This window comes from Triticum aestivum, chromosome 1B (genome assembly GCF_018294505.1).
Source record: "Triticum aestivum cultivar Chinese Spring chromosome 1B, IWGSC CS RefSeq v2.1, whole genome shotgun sequence".
Taxonomy (NCBI): Eukaryota; Viridiplantae; Streptophyta; class Magnoliopsida; order Poales; family Poaceae; genus Triticum; species Triticum aestivum.
The window spans coordinates 329,955,741-329,976,206 of record NC_057795.1 but is presented as its reverse complement, the minus strand read 5'-3'; positions in this window follow the sequence as shown (position 1 = coordinate 329,976,206).

Here is a 20,466-nt window from a genome sequence, read left to right as displayed (position 1 = left end):
CATCTTTTCATGGTCAAAGAGACGGCCAGACAGATGACATGGCACAAAATGGGCAAAAGAACCGAACTAGATGCAGATGGGAATGTGATGATGGTGCACACATCGGATGGTGAAGCGTGGAAGCGCTTCGATGCATTACATAAGGAAAAAACGGCAGATCCAAGGCATCCTCGAGTCGCTGTCAACACGGATGGGTTAAGTGTGTTTGGTCAGACGGCAGCCCAATATAGTTGTTGCCCGTGTTTGTCATTCCACTTAATCTCCCCCCCCCCTCGGGCAGATTATGCAAAGAAAGAACATTTTCCTGATGTTGATAATTCCAGGGCCGAACTATCCGGGGAAGAATATGAATGTGTACATGCAGCCGCTTAAGGACGAATTGTAAGAAGCTTGGGATAATAGGTTCAAGACATACGACGCCTTTAGCAAACAGAACTTCATAATGCGTGCCTGGTACATGTACTCGACACATGACTTGCCGGTGTATGTGCTATTCGTTGGCTGGTGTGTGCATGGAAGGTTCCCGTGCCCCACATGCAAGGGAGCTCTTGAGTTTTGTTGGCTGACGGCAGGGCACAAGTATACTTGCTTCAACTTGCATAGACCATTTCTAGATCCTCGCCATAAGTTCGGGAAAGACAAGAATAACTTCATCAAAGGTAGAGTTGTCAAACACTCTGCACCACCTGCGTTGACAGGCCAACAGACCCTAGATCAGTTAAATGCTCTCGAGCCAGATCCAGAGTGTCCAGGGTATTTCAAGGGGTATAATAAGGAACACGCTTGGACTCACAAGACATGCTTCTGGGGTCTGCCTTACTTCAAAGACCTCCTTTGCCCTCACAACATCGATGTGATGCACATTGAAAAGAATATCACCGAAGCCATTTTTGGTACATTGTTCGGCATAGAGGGGAAATCAAAGGATAATACTAAGGCTAGAGTCGATCAAGATGAGCTCTGTGATAGACTGTTACAAAACATGCAAGAACCGAAAGGAAAGCGGAACTGGACGAAGCCAAAGGCATGGTTCAATCCTGGAAGGCCAGCTATGAGGGAAATTATTTTGTGGGTGAAAATGCAGTTGATGTTCCCCGATGGGTATGCAGCAAATCTAAAGAGGGGAGCGAGTCTTGATAAATTGAAAATATTTGGTCTAAAAAGTCATGATTGGCACATATGGATTGAGCGGATAATGCCGGTGATGTTGTGTGGCTTCATCCCTGGGGATGAATGGCTAGTACTGGCAGAGCTGAGCTATTTCCTCTATGTTCTTTGTGCGAAAGAATTATCGCCTGGCCTCCTAGAAGAAATGGAACAGTTGGCCGGAGTTGATCTGCAAGTTAGAGATGATCTTTCTGCCAAGCTTCTTTAATCCAATGCAATACTTGATTTTGCATCTCCCGACCGAGGCAAGATTGGGGGGGCGTACAAAATCGTTGGTGCTACTCAAGTGAGAGGATGCAGAAGATGCTTCGAGCAAAATGTAAAAATAAACGTAGAATTGAAGCATCAATGGCCGAGGCATTCATCACTGAGGAGGCGGCAAACTTTGTGACAGCACACTATGAAGCCAAAAATCGTCATTTGCATAAACCGAAGCCTCGGTACAATGCTGACGACCCTAAAAAGAGTATATCCAACCTTAGCCTATTCAAAGGGAATCTCGCATCAGCCAGTGGTTGGAAACCAGTATCGTTGGATGTTGAAGAATGACGTACCATTTCGCTGTATCTCTTCAACAATCTAACAGAAGTGCGGCCGTACATTGAGTAAGATCTCGGTACATTGTTTCGCAACTTCTAATTCCTTTGAACTGCTCTTATTCCTGGATATTTGATGCAGTCGATACGTCGCCATATTCTCGTATGGAGCGGTGATCCAAAAGGATTCCGTCGAAGAGTATGAGCTTCTGGCAAAGCAAGGAGGCAAATATCCCGGTTTCATCTCTTGGTTCAAAAAAATGGTAAATTCCATTAGACCATTTCATTTCTTTGGCTAATTTACGCCTAATGCAACAATCCATTCGCATTAAACTTGTAGGCTAATTCAGAGATTATGGATGCCGAATTGAGACAAGTAGCTAATGGTTTTGACTATAAGGTCTGTTCATTTGACAAATATGACATCAACAGGTATCGCTTTCGTACCTATGGCAAAGAGCTATCTATGGCCGACCGAAAGTCAACAAATTGTTGTGTCTCTGCTATCGGCGAAGGAGATATCAAGTACTATGGAAGAGTTGAAGCAATTTATGAACTTTAATTCTATGGTGAAAACCCACCAAACGTCATAGTCTTTAGATGTTATTGGTTCCAACCGAGGGAGACTAGAAGGACTCATGAACATATAGGGCTAGTCGAAATCAAAAAAAGAACCCATTTGGATGTTCCCGATGTCTATATTACGGCTCAACAGGCAACCCAAGTATTCTATTTACCGTGAACCTGTCAAAGTGATCCAAATCTCAGTGGTTGGGATGTCATTTATGAAGTGCCGCCACATGTTAGACCACCTCCCCCCAATGAAGAGGATTATGAACGTCACATTAACCAAGACACATATGACGAAGGAGAATTCTTCCAAGAAACACGTCATCCCAAAAAACATTTCAAGAACCACTCTACTCCACCCCAGAACATTGAAGTAGACAACGATAGTGAATCTGACTTCACCCCTGAGCCGGAACAAGAAGAGCCAGAACAAGAAGAAGTTACAGCTGCAGATGAACTGTCAATGCTTGAACAATTATGTAGAGGAGGCCTTCCACATGTTGATGCATTTATTGATGATGATGATGAGCACGTCACTGATAGTGATGATGATGATGCATTTAATGATCACGAAGCATATATAGACGATTCAGAGTAATATTAGTAATGTGAGGTATTCAATTTTTTATTATGTTCATGATGAGGATACACTTAAATTATATACATATTATTCATGTTAGGTATTCAATTTTTTTATTATGTTCATGATGGTCATACACTTAAATTATATACATATTATTCATGTCAGGTATTCAATTTTTTTATGTTGTACTAATTTCATTTACTTTTTGTCATTGCAGGTATTGACAGGATGGTGGGCAAGGGTCCAGAGCGCCCCGAGCCTCCTGCGAGCAATACTAGGAGGGGTGGTTCCATTATTCCACCCAGCCCCTCCAGAGAGCGTTGCTAGACAGTATGTAGACATCAGTGGCGGGTGCTTCTACTTCAGCTGGGAGAGGTCGGGGGAGGAAGAAGGCGGTTAGAGGTGGACATGGCAGCGGTAGAGGTAGGAAGGCTGCTATGCCTTCCTCGCCGCCACCCCCAGCTGATTCACCCGACCACAGGACTGCTCCGTCTGACGCGGACCCGTCTCGGACTCCGGTCCATGAGCCTCCGGTCGCCGATCCTTCGCCTCCCCACCAGACTCGGGTCGCCGATCCTTCTCCCCAGCAGACTCGGGTCGCCAATCCTTCACCCCACGTGAGTGCGGTCCTAGAGTCTTCGTCCCAAAAGACTCCGGTCCCAGAGTCTTTGTCCCACGAGACTACGGAGGCTAGTGGCCCTACTGATGGTAGCGAGGACACCTTTTCTGATGATAGCTACAGTGATGACGAGATGGTTGAGAAGGGCAAGAACGTGTACAAGCGTGGTTGTACAAAGCTCCCGCCTGTGCCGACGACCCCCAACCAGAGGTGGTTAACTGTGCCTAATGGGTTGAAGTAAGTGCATTTACTCTTTTTTAACCTTTTGCCTTCATGTTTCTTCAAATTAATATCTAATGCGTTGGCCTTGTCATACTGCAGGGGCTGGGTACACCCCCGTGGTGTCTGCAGGCCCAACACGGTCCTTGGTGTGATTTGCCGGCCGCACTTCCCTGGGTGGGTCATGTTGCCCGGTGAAGGTCGGTTTCCACAGCTAGCACTGAGCTGGGAGCTGTACTCGGTTGCCCCGGCCCCTCTGGGGAGATGGTCGCCGGTGTCGCGTGCGAGACGGTGGCCGACATTGTGTTCCTTTGGTTTTGGGTAATTTCTCCTTTACATAATTAAAAATTGACACTACCTAGCTAGTGATTGTACTAATCAGTGTTGTCTTGTTTGATTGCAGACCTTCTACAGGGTTTCAGAGGGAGAACAGGAGGCCGCGTCTATGGTTGTCGAAGCCGAGTGCAAGCGCCTACTTCAGAACTTATGGCACGAGGCTCGGGTGCAGGCCGTTTGAGACTACTACGCCTTGAAGGGTATTAGGAGGGGCAAGAAGAAGTGCTGCGGCAAGTTTCTAAGTAGGGAGAAGTACTTGCAGGTAATTATACCTATTCTTAAGGCCTTGAACTTAGTTTTCTTTATTTGATTCGTAGGAGTAGCGCTGAAATTTCTCTTGACTAACTTAGGTGCCCCCGAGATGGTGTGCGGATAAGATGGACTGTTGGGAGGCGTTGGTGGATATGTGGTGCTCTCCCCAATGGCTAGTCGAACACCATAGGGCCAAGGATATGCATGACCAAATGGTTGGTGTGCCACACCATCAAGGGAGCTCCAACCTGTTTGAGTACGGGGATCACTGGGTATGTGGTTTGCTACATCATTCATGCAATTTCATTCTTCATGCTAGCATTTTTCCCTTCCGAAATGACTTAATATGCTTAGTTAGTTAAAAAATGGCATAACTACCTTGGATAGTACATTTATGACATAATTAGCTCTAAAATGACATAATAACCTTAGATAGATCAATAAAATAACTAAATATGCTTTAGTTAGTTAAAAATGGCATAACTACCTTGGATAGTACATTTATGACATAATTAGCTCTAAAATGACATCATAACCTTAGATAGCTCTATAAAATAACTAAATATGCTTTAGTTAGTTAAAAAATGGCATAACTACCTTGGATAGCTCAATAACAACCTAAACTAATCTTAGCTAGTTCATTCATGACATAATTAGCTCTAAAATGACATAATAACCTTAGATAGCTCTATAAAATGCCTAAATATGCTTTAGTTATATAAAAATGGCATAACTACCTTGGATAGCTCAATAATGACATAATTAGCATACTTTCGTCAAAAATGGCATAACAATCTTGGTTACCTCCAAAATGACCTAAACTTAGCTTATTTTCCTCGAAAATGACATAATAACCTTACTTAGCTCCAAAATGACCTATTTACATAGCAATATCATTCTTCATGCTAGCTTGAGCCCTTAACTAATATTTTGTTCCTCTCTCTCAGGCGCACCACCACAAGAAGCCTGTGCCAAGTCTATTCGACCTCTATGGCATGGCCCATAGTGCCCCTTACAAGAAGGCCAAGGCATTCCCGGAGTCTGACCTAGATCATCCAAAGAGCTTCACCACCATCTCCTCCCACCACAAGATGGTGAAGTATAGAGACGAGGGGAAGGCGAGGAAAGGGGAGGACTTTAACCCGAGCCAGGATCCTTTTGATACAGAGATGGTGATGATATCTGGTGGCGGGAGGTCCCATGGCTCCGTAGCCATTGGTGATGGCCTGGTATGTTGACCTATGACTCTCCCGCAGATCAGGAAGCGCCAGAGTAGCTCTGGTCCTGAGATAACGCCTCGTGCACGGCCCGTGGAGCTCGCCATGGCGGTTAGTTATACCGTCTCTCTCACCTTTCCTCCATTACATTGTGTGTGCGTCCATCAATGATTACAATGCTAATGAGGAGTGGTGTGTTGCAGGCATTGGTTGAGAAAGAGAGATTGAAAACCCGTGCGCTTTTGGAGGAGGCAAAACGGGAGGCAGCGGAGAGGGAGAGGGAGATGGAGGAGAGGACTGCTAAGCTGTTGGAGGAGGAGGGGAACAGGAACGAGGTGTCTCACCAGGCCCTCTACGAGCTCCTCGTGGTACGTTTCTTGTGCATATTAGCCAAATCATGCATGTAATGTCGCATTACTAACTAATATGACTAACTCGTGAGAAACAAATGTGCAGACCATGTGCGAGAAAAACGGTCACACCCCTCCGCGATGCCCCAGATAGCTCCGGTGACCACGGTGAGTTTGATTTTAATGGTCGTTAGTTACTAGTATTCACATTTCAGTTGCATCATGCTAACGAGACATTATTGGAAATGATCTTTGGTGCAGCATGCCTCCCAACAAGCATCGACCAATCCTTCTGCGTCTGGCAATGGCGCAACCCCGACTGGTCCTTCACCTACGTCTGCCATTGGCGCAGCCCCGACCGTTCCTTCACCTCCGTGATAATGGTATTTTCTTCTTATTTAGCGTATTTAGTCCATTTATGACATAATTTAGCCTATTTAGTCCACAAATGACATAATAAGATGAATAAAATCTTCTTCTTCTTCTTCTTCTTCTTCTTTTCCTCCTCTTCCTTTTCTTCTAGCTAGTCTTCTTCTTCTTTTTCTTCTTGTTCTAACTTTCATGTTTCCCAATTTACAGATTTGCTTTAGATCGATGAGGAATCTTGCATTGATGGAGTGTCCTATTCTTCTCTTGCTTCCTTGTTGTTTATGAAAACTTGTTGGATATGTACATATGTATATATGGATATGTTGTTGGAAACTTGTTTCTGGATATGTATGTACATATATGGATATGTTGGACTTTTATGTTGTTGGATATGTTGGATTTGATGAAATATGTTGTTGGAGATGCTCTTATATGTTGTTGGATATGTTGGAGTTATATGTTGTTGGATATGTTGGAGTTATATGTATGTATGTATGTATATCTGTTATATGTTGCCAAATTAAATGGATTAAAAAACAGGGGATATGTAGCCTCTTTGTCGTCTGCTAGCAGACGGAAAAGAGCTTTGCCGACTGCTAGCAAACGGTAAAGAGGCCACGTGGCAGCTTCCTGTACAAATTGGGAACACTGGGCTGCCTATTTGGTCACTTTGTCCTGTGCCAGCGGACGGCAAAGTGGCCAAATAGGACTTGCAAACAGGGCTAGCTATGTCGTCTGCCAGCGGACGGCAAATATTCAAAGCTCTTTGTCGTCCGCTGGCAGACGGCATAGCTGGCCACATGGCAGCTTCTCAGCGCTGGCCCAAGCTGAGCTCTTTGTCGTCCGCTAGCAGACGGCAAAGAACACACTGTCAACCCTAACGGCACTCACCCCACCCCACTGCCGTCCAAAATCTTTGTCGTCTGCTTGGCTACGACGGCGGACGGCACAATCCTTTGCCGTCCGCTTCTCAGAAGCAGATGGCAAAGAAGGCCTTTGCCGGCACTCGTTCGGTCTAACATTTTGCCGTCCGCTGGCGCCGCCATCCATGCCTTTGCCATCCGCCATGGCAGACGGCAAAGAAGATGATTCTTGTAGTGATTAATTTGCCTCGACGTCGGATCCGGAGTTTGCGGAGATTCTTCCATGCAGATGAGCGGTGCAACTTGCCAGGGAGATGAACATGGAGAAGCTCGAGATGGAACTGGACAACAAGAATGTTGTGAATATGCTAAATGATCCGAGGAAGAACCTTGTGATACGTCTCCAACGTATCTATAATTTTTGATTGTTCCATGCTATTATATTACCCCTTTTGGATGTTTATGAGCTTTATTTTACCCATTTATATCATTTTTGGGACTAACCTACTAACCGGAGGCCCAGCCCATATTGCTGTTTTTTTGCCTATTTCAGTATTTCGAAGAAAAGGAATATCAAACGGAGTCCAAATGGAATGAAACCTTCAGGAGCGTGATTTTTGGAACGAACGTGATCCAGAGGACTTGGAGCGCAAGCCAAGAAGCTGCCGAGGCTCCCATGAGATAGGAGGGCGCGCCCGCCCCCTAGAGGGAGCGCCCCCTGTCTTGATGGCCCCTCGGGCAGCCACCGACGTACTTCTTCCTCCTATATATACCTAGGTACCCCGAAAACATCCAGGAGAAGGACGAAATACAATTTCCACCACTGTAACCTTCTGTATCCGCGAGATCTCATCTTGGAGCCTTCGCCGGCACTCTGCCGGAGGGGGAATCAACCACGGAGGGCTTCTACATCAACATCCTTACCCCTCTGATGAGTTGTGAGTAGTTTACCACAGACCTACGGGTCCATAGTTATTAGCTAGGTGGATTCTTCTCTCTTTTTGGATATCAATACAATGTTCTCCCCATCTCTTGTGGAGATCTATTCGATGTAAACTCTTTTTGCGGTGTGTTTGTCGAGATCCGATGAATTGTGGGTTTATGATCAAGTTTATCTATGAATAATATTTGAATCTTCTCTGAATTCTTTTATGTATGATTGAGTTATCTTTGCTAGTCTCTTCGAATTATCAGTTTGGTTTGGCCTACTAGATTGATCTTTCTGGCCATGGGAGAAGTGCTTAGCTTGGGGTTCAATCTTGCGGTGTCCTTACCCAGTGACAGAAAGGGTTGCAAGGCACGTATTGTATTGTTGCCATCGAGGATAACAAGATGGGGTTTATATCATATTGCTTGAGTTTATCCCTCTACATCATGTCATCTTGCTTAATGCGTTACTCTGTTCTTATGAACTTAATACTCTAGATGCAGGCAAGAGTCGGTCGATGTGTGGAGTAATAGTAGTAGATGCAGGCAGGAGTCGGTCTACTTGTTATGGACGTGATGCCTATATACATGATAATGCCTAGATAATCTCATAATTATTCACTTTTCTATCAATTGCTCGACAGTAATTTGTTCACCCACCATAATACTTATGCTATCTTGAGAGAAGCCACTAGTGAAACCTATGGCCCCCGGGTCTATCTCTTATCATATTTGCTTTCAATCTACTTTTATTTGCATCTTTACTTTTTGCATCTATATTATAAAATACCAAAAATATATTTATCTTATCTTACTATCTTTATTAGATCTCACTTTCGCAAGTGGACGTGAAGGGATTGACAACCCCTTTATTGCGTTGGTTGCGAGTTCTCAGTTTGTTTGTGTAGGTGCGTGGGACTTTTTGAGGAGCCTCCTACTGGATTGATACCTTCGTTCTCAAAAACTAAGGGAAATACTTACGCTACTATCGTTGCATCACCCTCTCCTCTTCAAGGAAAACCAACGCAAGCTCAAGATGTAGCAAGAAGGATTTCTGGCGCCATTGCCGGGGAGGTCTTCGCTCAAGTCAAGACATACCAAGTACCCATCACAAACCCATCTCCCTCGCATTTACATTATTCGCCATTTGCCTCTCGTTTTCCTCTCCCCCACTTCACCTTCATCGTTTTATTCGCCCTCTCTTTCCTAATCTCTCTCTCTCTTTCGCTTGCCTTTTTCTGCTTGCTTGTGTGTTGGATTACTTGTTGCCATGGCGCAAGATAATACCAAATTGTGTGATTTCTCGTATACCAATAATAATGATTTCCTTAGTACTCCGATTGCTCCTCTTAATGATGTTGAGTCTTGTGAAATCAATACCGCTTTGCGGAATCTTGTTATGAAAGATCAATTCGCCGGCCTTCCTAGTGAAGATGCCGCTACTCATCTAAACATTTTTGTTGATTTGTGTGATATGCAAAAGAAGAAAGATACGGATAACAATATTGTAAAAGTGAAGTTATTTCCGTTTTCACTTAGAGATCGTGCTAAAGTTTGGTTTTCATCTTTGCCTAAAAATAGTATTGATTATTGGAACAAGTGCAAAGATGCTTTTATCTCTAAGTATTTTCCTCCCGCTAAGATCATCACTCTTAGGAACGATATTATGAATTTTAAACAACTTGATCATGAGCATGTTTCCCAATCTTGGGAAAGAATGAAATTGATGCTTCGCAATTGCCCTACTCATGGTTTGAATTTATGGATGATCATACAAAAATTTTATGCCGGTGTGAACTTTGCTTCTAGAAATCTCTCAGATTCGGCCGCGGGAGGCACGTTTATGGAAATCACGTTAGGAGATGCTACAAAACTTCTTGATAATATTATGGCTAATTATTCTCAATGGCACACCGAAAGATCTTCTAGTAAAAAAGTGCATGTTATAGAAGAAACCAATGTTTTGAGTGGAAAGATGGATGAACTTATGAAGATGTTTGTTACTAAAAATACTCCTCTTGATCCCAATGATATGCCTTTGTCTTCTTTGATTGAGAATAATAATGAGTCTATGGATGTGAATTTTGTTGGTAGGAATAGTTTTGGAAACAATGCTTATAGAGGAAACTTTAATGCTAGACAGTTCCCTAGTAATTCCTCTAATAATTATGAAAATTCCTACAATAATTCTTATGGTAATTTTAATAAGATGCCCTCTGATTTTGAGAATAGTGTGAAAGAATTTATGATTTCTCAAAAGAATTTTAATGCTTTGCTTGAAGAAAAATTGCTCAAAGTTGATGATTTGGCCAGGAACGTTGATAGACTTTCGCTTGATGTTGATTCTCTTAAACTTAGATCTTCTCCTCCTAAGCATGATATCAATGAGTCTCTCAAAGTAATGAGAATTTCCATTGACAAGTGCAAGGAAAGAACTGCTAGATTGCGTGCTAAAAAAGATAGCTTTATAAAAGTGTGTTCTTCTAGTTTCTATGAAAATAATGATGAGGATCTTAAAGTTATTGATGCGTCTCCTATTAGATCTATGTTTTGCAATATGAATTTTGATGATTATGGGACTGATGATGAATCAACTTTTCCTAGAAGGTGTCCCAAGAATTCAGAGTCTTTAGATCTTGATGCTAAATTTGGTAAAAGTGAGATTGGAGAGTCCTCAACTTCTAATAACATTAAACCTACTATCTCAGATTTCAAGGAATTTGATTATGATAATTGCTCTTTAAAAGGTTGTATTTCCTTGTTGCAATCCGTTGTTAATTCTCCTCATGCTTATAGTCAAAATAAAGCTTTTACCAAACATATCGTTGATGCCTTGATGCAATCTTATGATGAAAAACTTAATTTGGAAGTTTGTATACCTAGAAAACTTAATGATGAGTGGGAACCTACTATAAAGATTAGAATTAAAGATTATGAGTGTTTTGCTTTGTGTGATTTGGGTGCTAGTGTTTCCACGATTCTGAAAACTTTATGTGATATTCTAGGTTTCCAAGATCTTGATGATTGCTCTTTAAATTTGCACCTTGCGGATTCTACCATTAAAAAGACAATGGGAAGGACCAATGATGTTCTTATTGTTGCAAATAGAAATTTGCTGCCCGTGGATTTTATCGTTCTTGATATAGATTGCAATCTTTCTTGCCCTATTATTCTTGGTAGACCTTTCCTTAGAACGATTGGTGCGATTATTGATATGAAGGAAGGGAATATTAGATTCCAATTTCCATTAAATAAAGGCATGGAGCACTTTCCAAGAAAGAAATTCAAATTACCTTATGAATCTATCATGCGGGCTACTTATGAATTTAGTGCCAAAGATGGCACTCGTTAGATCTATCTTTGCTTTTATGCCTAGCTAGGGGCGTTAAACGATAGCGCTAGTTGGGACGCAGCCCAATTTTCTTTATGTTTTTGTTTTTGCTCCTGTTTAGTAATAAATCTTGCATCTACCTTCTGTTTAGATGTGTTTTTATCTTTTAATTAGTGTTTGTGCCAAGTAGAACCTATAGGATAACCTACGATGATAGTTGATTTGATTCTGCTGAAAAAACAGAAACTTTGCGTGCACGAATATAATTTTGTTAAATCACAGGAATGTGCTTTTGTGTTGATTATGTTTGCTGCTGTTCAATAAACAAATTTTCCAGGACTTCCTATTTTGGTTCGATTTTTAGAGTTCCAGAAGTTTGCGTTAGTTACAGATTGCTACAGACTGTTTTGTTTTTGACAGATTCTGTTTTTCGTGTGTTGTTTGCTTATTTTGATGCATCTATGGCTAGTAAAATAGTTTATAAACCATAGAGAAGTTGGAATACAGTAGGTTTAACACCAAAATAAATAAAGAATGAGTTCATTGCAGTACCTTATGTGGTGGTTTTGTTTTGTTTCACTAACGGAGCTTATAAGATTTCCTGTTGAGTTTTGTGTTGTGAAGTTTTCAAGTTTTGGGTAAAGCTTTTATGGACTACGGAATAAAGGGTGGCAAGAGCCTAAGCTTGGGGATTCCCATGGCACCCCAAGATATTCAATAATAGCCAAAAGCCTAAGCTTGGGGATGCCTCAGGAAGGCATCCCCTCTTTCGTCTTTGTTCATTGGTAACTTTACTTGGAGCTATATTTTTATTCGCCACATGATATGTGTTTTGCTTGGAGCGTCGTGTATTATATTAGTCTTTGCTTTTTAGTTTACCACAATCATCCTTGCTGTACACACCTTTTGGGAGAAGCCTATTTGATTAGAATTTGCTAGAATACTCTATGTGCTTCACTTATATCTTTTGAGCTTGATAGTTTTTGCTCTAGTGCTTCACTTATATATTTTAGAGCACGGTGGTGATTTATTTTTGTAGAAATTACTAGTCTCTCATGCTTCACTTATATTATTTTGAGAGTCTTTTAGAACAGCATGGTATTTGCTATGATTATAAAAATTGGTCCTAGAATGGTAGGCATCCAAGTTGGCTATAATAAAAACTATCATAGGAAGTGAATTGGATGCTATGATCAATTTGATACTTGATAATTGTTTTGAGATATGGAGGTAGTGATATTAAAGTCATGCTAGTTGGGTGATTATGAATTTAAAGAATGCTTGTATTGAAGTTAGCAAGTCCCATAGCATGCACGTATGGTTAAAGTTGTGTAACAAATTTAAAACATGAAGTGTACCTGGCTTGTGCATCCTTATGAGTGGCGGTCGGGGACGAGCGATGGTATTTTCCTACCAATCTATCCCCCTAGGAGCATGCGCGTAGTACTTGATTTTTGATGACTTCTAATTTTTTGCAATAAGTATATGAGTTCTTTTGACTAATGTTGGGTCCATGGATTATACGCACTTTTACCTTTTCGCCTTTGCTAGCCTCTTCGGTACCGTGCATTGCCCTTTCTCACCTTGAGAGTTGGTGCAAACTTCGCCGGTGCATCCAAACCCCGTGATGCTATACGCTCTATCACACATAAACCTCCTCATATCTTCCTCAAAACAGCCACCATACCTACCTATTATGGCATTTCCATAGCCATTCTGAGATATATTGCCATGCAACTTTCCACCGTTCCGTTCATCATCATCATGACATACTTTACTTTTGTCATATTGCCATTGCATGGTCATGTAGTTGACATTGTATTTGGGGCAAAGCTACCATGCATTATTTTTCATACATGTCACTCTTGATTCATTGCACCATCTCGGTACACCGCCGGAGGCATTCATATAGAGTCATATCTTGTTCTAGTTTCGAGTTGTAATTCTTATATTGTAATAAATAGAAGTGTGATGATCATCATTATTAGAACATTGCCCAAAAAACAAAAAGAAAAAAAGGCCAAAAAGAAAAGAAAAAAGAAAGGCCCCAAAAAAAAGAAAAAAAAAAGAAAAGAAAGAAAAAAAGGGGCAATGTTACTATCTCTTTTTCCACACTTGTGCTTCAAAGTAGCACCTTGTTCTTCATGTAGTGAGTCTCATATATTGTGCTTCAAAGTAGCACTATGTTTTTCATATAGTGAGTCTCATAAGTTGTCTTTTTCATACTAGTGGGAATTTTCCATTATAGAACTTGGCTTGTATATTCCTACGATGGGCTTACTCAAATGCCCTAGGTCTTCGTGAGCAAGCAAGTTGGATGCACACCCACTAGTTTTCTTTTGTTGAGCACTCATTTATAGCTCTAGTGCATCCGTTGCATGGCAATGCCTACTCCTCATGTTGACATCAATTGATGGGCATCTCCATAGCCCGTTGATTATCCTCGTCAATGTGAGACTTTCTCCTTTTTTGTCTTATCCACACAATCCCCATCATCATATTCTATTCCATCCATAGTGCTATATCCATGGCTCACGCTCATGTATTGCGTGAAGGTTGAAAAAGTTTGAGATTATTAAGTATGAAACAATTGCTTGGCTTGTCATCGGGGGTATAGAAGTTGGGAACATCTTTGTGTGACGAAAATGAAGCATAGCCTAACTATATGATTTTGTAGGGATGAACTTTCTTTTGCCATGTTATTTTGAGAAGACATGATTACTTTGATTAGTATGCTTGAAGTGTTACTATTTCTTTTATCAATATGAACTTTTATTTTGAATCATTTGGATCTGAACATTCATGCCACAATAAAGAAAATTACATTATGAATTATGCTAGGTAGCATTCCACATCAAAAATTCTCTTTTTATCATTTACCTACTCGAGGACGAGTAGGAATTAAGCTTGGGGATGCTTGATACGTCTCCAACGTATCTATAATTTTTGATTGTTCCATCTATCGTATTACCCCTTTTGGATATTTATGGGCTTTATTTTACACATTTATATATAATTTGGGACTAATCTACTAACCGGAGGCCCAGCCCATATTGCTCTTTTTTTTGCCTATTTCAGTATTTCGAAGAAAAGGAATATCAAACGGAGTCCAAACGGAATGAAACCTTCGGGAGCGTGATTTTTGGAACGATCGTGATCCAGAGGACTTGGAGTGCAAGCCAAGAAGCTGCCGAGGCCCCCACGAGATAGGAGGGCGCCCCCCTCCCCCCCTATAGGGCGCGCCCCCTTGTCTCGTGGGCCGCTTGAGCGGCCATCGACGTACTTCTTCCTCCTATATATACCTACGTACCCCGAAAACATCCTGGAGAAGGACGAAACACAATTTCCACCACCATAACCTTCTGTATCCGCGAGATCTCATCTTGGAGCCTTCGCCGGCACTCTGCCGGAGGGGGAATCGACCACGGAGGGCTTCACATCAACATCCTTGCCCCACCGATGAGTTGTGAGTAGTTTACCACAGACCTATGGGTCCATAGTTATTAGCTAGATGGCTTCTTCTCTCTTTTTGGATCTCAATACAATGTTCTCCCCCTCTCTTGTTGAGATCTATTCGATGTAAACTCTTTTTGCGGTGTGTTTGTCGAGATCCGATGAATTGTGGGTTTATGATCAAGTTTATCTATGAATAATATTTGAATCTTCTCTGAATTCTTTTATGTATGATTGAGTTATCTTTGCAAGTCTCTTCGAATTATCAGTTTGGTTTGGCCTACTAGATTGATCTTTCTTGCCATGGGAGAAGTGCTTAGCTTTGGGTTCAATCTTGCGGTGTCCTTACCCAGTGACAGAAAGGGTTGCAAGGCATGTATTGTATTGTGGTCATCGAGGATAACAAGATGGGGTTTATATCATATTGCTTGAGTTTATCCCTCTACATCATGTCATCTTGCTTAATGTGTTACTCTGTTCTTATGAACTTAATACTCTAGATGCAGGCAGGAGACGATCGATGTGTGGAGTAATAGTAGTAGATGCAGGCAGGAGTCGGTCTACTTGTTATGGACGTGATGCCTATATACATGATCATACCTAGATAATCTCATAATTATTCGCTTTTCTATCAATTGCTCCACAGTAATTTGTTCACCCACCATAATACTTATGCTATCTTGAGAGAAGCCACTAGTGAAACCTATGGCCCCCGGGTCTATCTCTTATCATATTTGCTTTCAATCTACTTTTATTTGCATCTTTACTTTTTGCATCTATATTATAAAATACCAAAAATATATTTATCTTATCTTACTATCTTTATTAGATCTCACTTTCGCAAGTGGCCGTGAAGGGATTGACAACCCCTTTATTGCGTTGGTTGTGAGTTCTCAGTTTGTTTGTGTATGTGCGTGGGACTTTTTGAGGAGCCTCCTACTGGATTGATACCTTGGTTCTCAAAAACTGAGGGAAATACTTACGCTACTATCGCTGCATCACCCTCTCCTCTTCGAGGAAAATCAACGCAAGCTCAAGACGTAGCACCTTGCTGCAGCTGGACCGGTGGTGGAAAAGATCAAGGGAATGCTATAAGTGTTTGTGGATCATAAGATTAGATGGACGAGAAGGTCAGCGAATAGCGTTGCACATACTCCAGCTAAACTTGGTGATAGTGATGAACTTTGTCAAGTGTGGCTCTAATCCCCGCCGAACTGCATTCTGCAGGTTGTAGCGGCGGAGATCCCAAACGCTTTTGAATAAATGGAACATGTTTCACCCCTAAAAAAGGTGGCCCCGAGCCATCAACCTCAAGCATTATATTTGCCATGAAACCCAGTTTGAATTACATCGGTACATGCCGAGCCAGGTAATACCAAACCAGATGAAACGAGCACCAGGACGCCAACCCAAACAAACCGAGAAGCAGCATCCCCAAGGATCTCCTAACCGGCCATCGACCACTCACAGACGACAAATTGGACCCGGAAAGCACTGACCCTCCACCGACATGGGAATATCGCACGAGAGGTACTTGACATAATTCAGCTAGCAATGTCAACAACTGAATAAACCACGGTAACGAACACTTCAACTAACGCACGAGACGGTACACATAGGTGCAACAAAAAACACTATAGAAAGATGGCCCCCCGAGGCCATCGGTGAGGTGAGGAATACTTGGGCTTGATTGGATGGAGGTAAAACCGCCAGGTAGTCACCGGCGCGAGGCCCGCGTGCATCGGATGTCACGGAAGGCACACACGAGTAGGGATGCCCCCAGGAGGTGGGTACTCCAGCATCTTCTAAAAGAGTAATACACATTACATTGTGGAATGAAGAGAATATCTAGTAACTTGGTAAAAAGAGCCAGCAAAAACATATATGACTTGTTGAAACAAGATTTTATGCGCACTAAAACAGTAAAATAAATAAAAATACAAAAAAACAAAGCTATTGAAAATTCTGGGTATCGAACCAATCGACCACTCTACTCATGTCTAAAGTTTCATGAAGAAATGATGTCCGTGATGTTTTGAGCGAAAAAGTGAAAATCAAAGCTATAGAAAATATTATTTGAAAGAATAGCAGCGTCTAGATTGTATTTTCTTCACTAAGAATACCACATTCTTTACAAAACTTCAAACGCGAGTAGAATGGACCTCCAGGTTGATACGCAAAATATCAAAAAAATCATAGTATTTGTTTCAATTTTGATATGTCCCTCCTCCTCCCCCTTCCCCTCTGTCGCCACCCGTGCGGGCGACCGAGGGGACCCAACCCTCCGCCACCGCCCCCTCCTCCTTCCCGCTCTCCCCTCTGTCGACGTTGGTGGTCGGCGCCGGGCTAAGCCCGCGTGTGCGATGGCGGCGGCGGAGGCATCGGTCTCTCACTCCGAGCTAGGGATGCGCGGGATCCCCAATATTGAGGTTGAGGCCCCGTTCTATGGCAGCGGCGCCGGTCTGGCCCACGACGGTCTCCAGGAGCGCAGCGGCATAGCGACCAGCTGGTTCCTAGGGGCGGCCGTGGCGGCAGCCTGGCTATGATCTGCCTGATCTGGGGCGGAGGGTGCTGGATCTAGGGCGGTGGCCCCTAGGCTGGCCTCCTCGTCCGGGCGCAGCGGTCATGGCGTCAGATCTGGTGGTTCCCCTCCCTCCTGTTGCCTCTCTCATCTTCCCGGTAGTTTGCGGCTGCAGGCTCCGGTGATGGTGAGCCCTAGTGGTGTACCTTGGGTCGGGGGAAACCTTGGTCGGTCTGGCCGGCCCAGCGGCGGCATCGTCCATGGGCGTCGCTTTTCTTCATGAAGGCGCAGCTGAGGGCCCAATCTACCCAACCCGATCGCATGCCGGGTGAAAACCTACAATCCTCTTCGGATTTGGCGGTAGCGGCGCTTCACGTTGTGACCTCCCTGGAGGTGTCGTCAGGGGCCTTGGGGCTTGGTTGGGAATGCAGAGGAAATGTAGGTGGAGGGGATGGGACCAGTGGCAGTAGGTGGTGTTCATGAAGGAGGTGCGGCGTTGCATCTGACACATCGACAACGGCGGGTCCCAGGGGCATGGAGCAGCAGGCTCTCGCTGTTGTGCGTGTGTTGATGGACGAGCGCAGGATGGCGGCGGCGTCTAGCATCGTGGTGGCATCGACGGCAGCTAGACGGGGCAAGGTTGATGCTTCAGTACAGCTCTGAAGATGGATTGGTGGCAGTTGATGGCGGTGGCCTCTGAGTGTGCCCGGACCGGTGGGTGCCCCATACCCGGCATGTGGCTTGGCTGGGGCCTCAGGTCTTAGATGTTATGTTTGGCTGCAAGGTCATTTTGATATTAGGCCAAGACTATCAGCATCCCTTCATCAACTGGATAGGAGTAACGACTGATGTTGCCTAGACGGTGGCTTTGGTCTTACTGTTGTATTACTTTGTAAGGTCTTTTGATTTTTTGGAACAAAGACACTAAGCGTCCGGCTTTAAATTAATAAAGCCACCGGGCAGCATCCACATACGGTTTAATGCATACAAACCACACAACCAAGTACACAGGACCACACCGTCCCGAATCAGTCAAGGCACAGACCCTCGCAGTCTCGAAATGAAAGACAAGTTCAAACTAAGTGCTAAACATGAACATCAAACTAAGCAACACAACCAAAAGGCTGAAACTGTCGAATTGATCCACCACGCCTTCACCATCGTAAGATTGATCTGCTCCACGATCTCGACCATGCGATCAACATCATGCGTCTTCCCCAACGGCACCCAAGTCTATAAGAAAATGTGGCATTTGAAGATAATGTCAGCGGGGTGAGCGGGGAACTTCTTTTCTATAGTAATTTTGTTCCAAGTCGTCCAAAGAGACCATAGCAACGCCCCTACGCATCGCCAAACAATCCTAGCATTAGAACCCCTCTGCGAAGAGAGCAAGGCAAGCAAGTCCTCACCGGAGTGAGGGTTCTAGTTTTGATGGAACGTTTCCCTAATGGCGCTCCACGCAAATCTAGCTAGGTAACATCTGAAGAACACATGCATGGTTTGTGTTTTCCCCTAATTCGCAAACAACACATGATCCGTCCGCTGGCCCGTTTCGCTTGGCCACGTTATCCGACATCGTCAAACGGTTGTGAAACATTTGGCACATAAAAATTTTGATTTTGAGGGGAAACCAGCCTTCCATAGCCCCCTAGCCATATCTAGCGACTTGCCCTCGGTTAACTTGTTATAAAGTGATTTGACTATAAACTTTTGGGAGGCAGCTAGGCTCCAAGTGACCGCATCAGCCCCCTGGCTAAGGTGTCTCCCTTCCAGGGAAGCCACCAGCACAACCCAGCTAGCTGCCTCGGCCGGGACGAGTGGGCGCGTGAAGGAGATCATCGGAGGGTGTGCCCTCAAGGCGTCGTCCACCATAATATTGGTGTCAGTGGCAAGTTGATATAAAGCCGGATAGGATTGCCACAACGGCATCTGGCCCCACGAACTATCGAGCCAGAACCTCGTGGCCATGCCGTTATTAACGTTGAAATGAGCCCCTACTGAGAAAGCCGGTCTACCGCTTGGGTCCCATTCCAAAACGAAGAGCCGGATGGTTTAGCCTTGAACAGGTTCCCGTCCGGGAAATATATTGCCTGTAGGAGATCTTCCAAGAGTCTCGACACATTTTGGGCAAGGCGCCACCACCACTTGGTGAGAAGAGCCACATTCATTAGCTTGGAGTTAGTAATCCCCAAGCCTTCGATTTTTTTGGCTTACAAACTGTCGGTATTTGCGTTAAATGTCGGTTTCTTCCCAAAAGAACCGGGAGCGGGGGGTGTCAAGCTTAGCATGGACACCATCCGCGAGGAGAAACATCCCCATTGTAAAAAGGGGACGAGAGGAGAGGCTCGAGTTGGTGACAATCAATCTAGCCGCCGAGGACAAGAACCTTCCTCTCCACGGGCTCACCCTGTTGGCCACTTTGCCATATAAAGGTTCCCATTCAACAATGGACAATTTCCTATGTGAGATCGGGAGGCCAAGGTATTTTATTGGAAAGCCCCCAAGCTTGCAATTAGAAGGTTGGCCACCCGCACACTATCCTGATCAACCATCCCTATAGTGATCACTTCGTTCTTTAGGAAATTGATCTTCAGCCCCGACAAGATTTTGAAGGCAAGGAGCAATAGCTTAATCGTGGCGATACTGTGGTTGTCTGGCTCAAAGAGAAGCATCATATCGTCCGCGTATTGCAAATGGGTAACCCCTCCAGGGATGAGGTGTGGTACCAGGCCTTTGATATGCCATGCTTCCCTAGCCTTGTTGAGCATGGCCGCCAAGGCATCCGCAACAAAGTTAAAAATAAGCGGGGGGTTTGGATTGCCTTGGCGGAGACCCCTCTTGTTGCGTAAAAACTTGCCCAATGTGCCATTAATTGTGACCGCCGTATGCCCACTGTTGACTAAGTGCATGATACGATGGACAAAGCCTGCCTCAAAACCCTTTCTAAGGAGGATCTCCCGAACGAACTCCTAGTTCACTCGGTCGTAGGCATTCTCGAAATCCAACTTGAGTAGGACACCCTTCCCTTTGGTGCGCTTTAGCTGATGGACAATCTCAAGTAACGCGATTGGCCCTTCAAGAATGTTACGGTGCTTAAGAAAGCCAGCCTGCCTTTTGCTAATCACCCGTTGAGCGATCGGGGCCAATCGCGAG